This window comes from Leptonychotes weddellii, chromosome X, assembly GCF_054177405.1.
Source record: "Leptonychotes weddellii isolate Sample4059 chromosome X, ASM5417740v2, whole genome shotgun sequence".
Taxonomy (NCBI): Eukaryota; Metazoa; Chordata; class Mammalia; order Carnivora; family Phocidae; genus Leptonychotes; species Leptonychotes weddellii.
In genome coordinates, this window is record NC_138385.1 from 37,706,334 (window position 1) to 37,712,333 (window position 6,000).

The window sequence follows — 6,000 nt, forward strand, 5'->3', positions numbered from 1 at the left end:
GTGCTTAACTGACTGTGCCACCCTGGCACCCCAAGATTTCATTCTTTTTAATGGCTGAATAATATTCCATTATATATACATATATATACCACATCTTTCCCTCATGTTTTTTATACTTGCATTGTACTCTAGGATGTAGACGTACTATAGGTTATTCAACCAGTTCACTATTGGTAGACATTTGTCTTGTTTCTTATCTTCTACTATTATGATTGTTTTGCTAGTAATGGCCTTGTACTTATGCTTTTTTGTCTTTTTGCATGGTATCTTTGGGATAGATTCTTAGAAGATAAATTGCTGGTTCCAAGAGCAAATATTCTAGTAATTTTACTAGATAGTATCAAATCCCCTTAATATGAATTGTAATATTTTACATGGTTTTAGCCTTTATTTCTTCAAATACTTTTTATCCATGTACCTTTTCTCCTTTCTTTCTAAGATAACCATGTCACTAATTTCAGATTTTTGTATAGTCCCACAGGTCCCTGAGTTGTCATTGTCTTTTTTTGTTTTTAATCTGTTTTCTCTCTGTTGCTCAAATTTGGTACTTTATATTGTTCTGTTTTCAAGTTCATTGATTCTTTTCTTTTTCCTCTCCATTCAGTTGTTGAGTCCATCCACTGAGTTTTAAAATTTTCAGTTATTGTGTGTTTCAGGTCTAAAATATTGATACTATTCTTCTATATATCTTCTATTTCTTTCCTGAGAATTTCTGTTCCTTAATTTATTTCAAGTATAATTATAATTACTCTTTGAAGCATTTTGAGAATGACTACTTTAAAATCCTTATCAGATAATTCCAACATCTGTGGCATCTTGTTTTTATATGTTGACTGTCATTTCTCATTCAAGTTGAAATTTTCATGGTTTTTGAAGTAATGAGATATTTTTTTATTTTCTTTATGTTATGTGTAGGATTTGGTACCATTTCTTGTAGGATGAATTACTTGGGGATGATGGGAAAGAGGAAGCATATCATCTTCTCTTTACTTTTTACTTCGTCTTCTCATCAAATTTTTATTTGATCTTTACTTTCTGATTTTCTTTTTTATTGTCCATTTTGACATTGGAATAGCTGGCCCCATTGATCTCCAGAAAGGAAACTACAGAATAAGAGAGTATGAAGATGGGTCTGCAACACAACTGACTGGGAACAGGAGACCTGCATCCAAAATATCAGTTAAATTCTTGCCTACAGGACCATCGGTAGTCACTTCCTCTTTGCCGACCTCAGCCCTGACACAGAAAAAGATTATATGTCCCAATGGATAGGGACATGGGCTTTGTGGAGTGTGATGTAAGCTTGGGCATGTTTAATTGCTGGTTTCATGATCTTCATAAAGCAAATTATGAGTCTTCATATCTAGGAAACCCACATGTGATGTATATACATTATATATGCATGCATAGAGAATATAATGGGAGGAAATGAACAAATGTGACAATATCTTTTTTTAGAGAGGGAGGAGGGGTGAGAGAGGGTGGGGGGAGGGGCAGAGAGAATCTTTAGCAGACTCCATGTCCAGCATGGAGCCCGATGTTAGGCTCGATCTCACAACCCTGAGATCATGACCTGAGCCAAAATCAAGAGTTGGACACTTAACCCACTGAGTCACCCAGGTGCCCCTGACAATATTTTTTATATTAATGGGTGGTTGGTTTGCTGACTAATTACGTATGTATCACTGGCATTAACCGTGCTTGCCAAAATTTTCAAATTAGTATGGATCATTGCTTACAGCATATATAAACTCATCGAGCAGTGATTGTCATGGTATTTCCCACATACAAAAAATTATAGAAATTATATAATGGAGTTCAGTATACTCATACTAAGAAATAAAACATTACATATCTCATTTGAATTCTTTTCTGATTGCATTAGTCTCCTTCTTACCTAGGGGTAACTACTAACAAAACATTGGATTTTTCATTCTTAATACATTTCTCTATAGTTTTATTACATATGTATATATTCTTTACAAAAAATATGGTATTGTTGCATATGTTTATCCATAGATGCTTGGCTGTCTCATCGAAAGTAAAAAGGAAGAAATATGAGAAAAACTAATCCACATTCACATTTCAACAGTGTGACCTGCCTTATAAGCCTCCTTGCTATATGTATTTATGTATTTTCTTTCCAAGCTTCTAAAAATAGACACACTCATTTTCTCAGATTATATGTTATAAGGAGCATGAATAGATTTCAGACATAATATTTTCAGTTACTTTTTTGTGTGTTATGTTCAAAGTCTTAGAGTTTGTTAGATGCCAGCTACTGTGAAACAGTACCTGAATGTATCCTAAATGCAAAGCATCTTCCTGTTTATCCAGGCCTAATTTTCTGGCTTTCATTCACACTGTTACTCATCTAGGCCTGTAGATTGGAATCTAATCTGGGCCACTCTGGTGAAAGAAGACAGTGATTGTAGGGAGTTTGTTTTCCTGTGTACAGACTAATGACCAAATCCCTAGGTTGGTTTAGGGATGCATTCCATTTTGAACTTGGGCTGATTTCTATTACAAGTGCTGGACACCTGTATATTTTCCTTTCCTTTTACTATTTAATGCTTCCCTAACTGGCAGGTTAAACACATGGGCCTGCTTTCCACTCAGGGGGCTTTATTTGGGAGATAAGAGAAGCATGTTGTGAAAATAAAAGTAGAAACATTGTGTGTAGAATGAAAGGCTTATATGAGCAACATGCTTGCTTTTCCCCTAGGCATCTGTAATTTTCCCAAAGACACCCTATTGGAACTGTCATGTGGTAGATTACTAAATTAGTTCTAAGACCATCCTATTACCTAATTCCCTTGGCTTAGTGATATTACCCATTCTGATCCTGGACCACTTTCTTATGGGAAGGGCTAAGGATATATATTTCTTTCACTTCCAAAATCAAGACATTTTTTTTAAAAGATTTATTTATTTATTTTAGAGAGAGAGAGAACATGAATGGGGGACAGGGCAGAGGGAGAAGGAAGGAGAGAGAGAGAGAGAGAGAGAGAGAAGCAGACTCCTTGCTGAGCATGGAGCCCGACCTGGGGCTTGATTTCATGACCCTGAGATCATGACCTGAGCCGAAATCAAGAGTTGGATGTTTAACCGACTGAGCCACCCAGGTGCCCGTCAAGACATTTTTGTTGTAGATAAAAATGCAAATGCAGGAGATGAAAAGATTGTTAAGAACCCTTAAAAGTCTACTCATGAGTAACCACTGTTATCATTTGAATATATGTTTTTTCAGAAATTTTATGGTATGTCACTGTATATTTAATAACAGAAATGAAAGAATATCCTACTTAACAGTTTTGTAAACTGCTTTTTTACAACAAATATATTACGAAGATCAATCCATGCCAATTGGTGTACATCCATATAGTAATAAAAATGTCAGTAGAATCTCTACTGCGTTCTGATATGATAATAATGATAAGAAAGATTAATATTTCTGACTCCCTCAGTGCCCCATACTGGTGGTGTCAGTGCTAAGCTTTCACTTATTTCATCCTCACCACAACCTATGAAGTAGAGCTACTGTTGCTGGACTTTGAAATCAGGGAACTGAGGCACAGCGAGGATAGGGCTAGTAAATCATTAGAACACGGGCTTGTGGCTCCTGAGTCACTTCATCTAACCAGTGAACGATACTGCCTCTCATATGATAAGACTGTCAACCTTACTTTTAATCAGAGCGAAGACAAATGAAACAAATTAGGGTACCATGTTTTTCCCCAGTTAACTAAGCAGAGATCTAAAGTATTGATCATAATTACCATAGTTTGGAATTTGGGGAACTATGTCCTGTTTTACTGTAGAAGGGGCTCCCCCAGTATCTTCTTTCCCGTCCTGTGCCTTGGGGATGTCCTGTGCCTTGGGGATGTCCCTGTTCTTAAGCTGATGGCTTTCCTGTAGGTGGGCTGAGAATGCTTAAATTTTACTGCTGTTTCATTGTTTTGTATAAATGCAAGAGTATTTATTGCAAGGTAAAAATTAGATAATGTAAAAAATACTAACAATTAACATAAAAAGGGAATAATTTTACCCTCAAACATAACCACCAGAAGAAAAGCCCTGCTAAGGTTTTCATCTGCATTATATCCTTTCAGAAATTCTCTTGTGCTGGTACTTAACACATTTATGCACATATGCATGTATTCATGTACAAAAGGTCTCATCCTACATTTAGTTTTGTGACCTGCTCATCTTTTTTTTTTTTTAAGACTTTATTTGACAGAGAGAGGGAGAGAGCACGAGAGAGAGAGAGAGAGAGAGCATGAGTCAGAGGGAGAGGGCAGAGGAGCCCAACGTGGGCCTCGATCCCAGGACCCTGGGATCATGACCTGAGCTGAAGACAGACGCTTAACCGACTGAGCCACCCAGGCGCCCCGACCTGCTCATCTTCTAACTACGTACCTCTGAGGTCATTGATTGTTAATAAACGTTAGTGTATATCATAGGGATAGTAGAGATACTAATGGCCAATAAAGATAGAGACAAAGACATTAAAATGACTAAAAGGTATTATGTAACAAGTACTTAATATGTATTGAGTCACTTATGGTCACAGAACTATTAAGAGTTAGATATGTTGTTAATCCCCATTTTACAGATGAAAAGCTGAGGTACAGAGAGAATAAGGATTTGGCCCAGGCCTGCACAGTTAGGGAGTAGTACAGCTTGGGTTTGTACAGTACTTCATGGTCTAGAGCCTGGAAACTCAGATTTGTGAAGTGACAGAAGCAGTTTGCACAAGCATGAGTGTTTTAGGTGGTCATTAAAAGTAATATTCATATATTTATAGTTTTATACAAAATTAGTGGACCTAGTGACAAAAAGTGGCTTGTAACCTTGGTGAGACCATGTTCACTGCAATCATGGGGACAGAGCCGTAGTGCAGTGGAAGGAAGAGTTAGAGGGAAGTAAAGAATGTTAACAAGAAATGTAGGAAACTCTTTCTGGAACTTTGATGAGGAGACCAAGGAGGGATTTTTTAAAATCTTCAATTCCTTGAAATTCGAGCAAGTTTAAAAGTTAATGGGAAGGAGCTATCTCATCTCAGATTTAACCCTTGAGTTTGCTCATATACTCATAAGCTCAGTATATATATTTATTAGTTATTAGTGAATGGAGGAATGGGTAATTGTATGTCAAAGAAATGCTAATAATTCTTGAATTTTTGTCTCCTAGGAAAGCAGTAAATGCGTGATACGTCATTCCCACCCTGCCACTGATCTGGCAGTAGGCGTTGGCTGAGCCTCAGGGCTAAGGCAGGCTTCATTTAACCCTTGAGTTTGCTCATATACTCATAAGCTCAGTATATATATTTATTAGTTGTTTCCCCTAATGAGGTTACAGACATGTAGAGGAGAGGAGCAAATACCTCTCTGACATGGCCTGAGGTCAAAGGTTTGGCAACAGAAATGCCAATAATTCTTGAATTTTTGTCTCCTAGGAAAGCAGTAAATGGGTGATATCTTAGTATGGTGTGGCGGAATATTGCTCTACTTCCCCGGATGTTTCTGAAGCTCCTAACAGCTGCTCACCATCGTGCTTGTGAGCAGAACCTAATGCAGCTCCCCATGCTGGGAAAACAGGCTTGTCTTTGATTCACCTGGTGAGCTCTGGTGGCGATGGCACCAGGGCAGCAAGCTGTGGTGTTTGCCGAACTAGAATGATTTTTATAACTATCTAGCTGGATTCCAGGGACCAGACGAACTTAGGGTCCCCTACTCTTCTGCCATCTTAACTCCTCCTCCTCTACCGTCCATTTTTAAATTGGATTGTTTGGGGTTCTTTTTTTTTTTTTTTAAAGATTTTATTTATTTATTTGAGATAGAGAGAATGAGAGACAGAGAGCATGAGAGGGAGGAGGGTCAGAGGGAGAAGCAGACTCCCTGCCGAGCAGGGAGCCCGATGCGGGACTCGATCCCGGGACTCCAGGATCATGACCTGAGCCGAAGGCAGTCGCTTAACCAACTGAGCCACCCAGGCGCC

General features: G+C 38.1%; 1 long non-coding RNA gene across 2 annotated transcripts in view; it reads left to right on the forward strand.

Moving 5' to 3' along the window:
* Window positions 1–5,969, forward strand: part of LOC115942058 (uncharacterized) — a 54,775-nt gene extending 48,806 nt beyond the window's left edge. Inside the window, exon 12 of one of the 2 annotated variants that reach the window (XR_014141239.1) lies at window positions 1,076–5,969. This is a non-coding gene — a long non-coding RNA (uncharacterized LOC115942058). The remainder of the gene's footprint in view (window positions 1–1,075) is intronic. The other variant, XR_004076709.2, reaches the window with a different exon arrangement.
* Window positions 5,970–6,000: the final 31 nt, after the last annotated feature.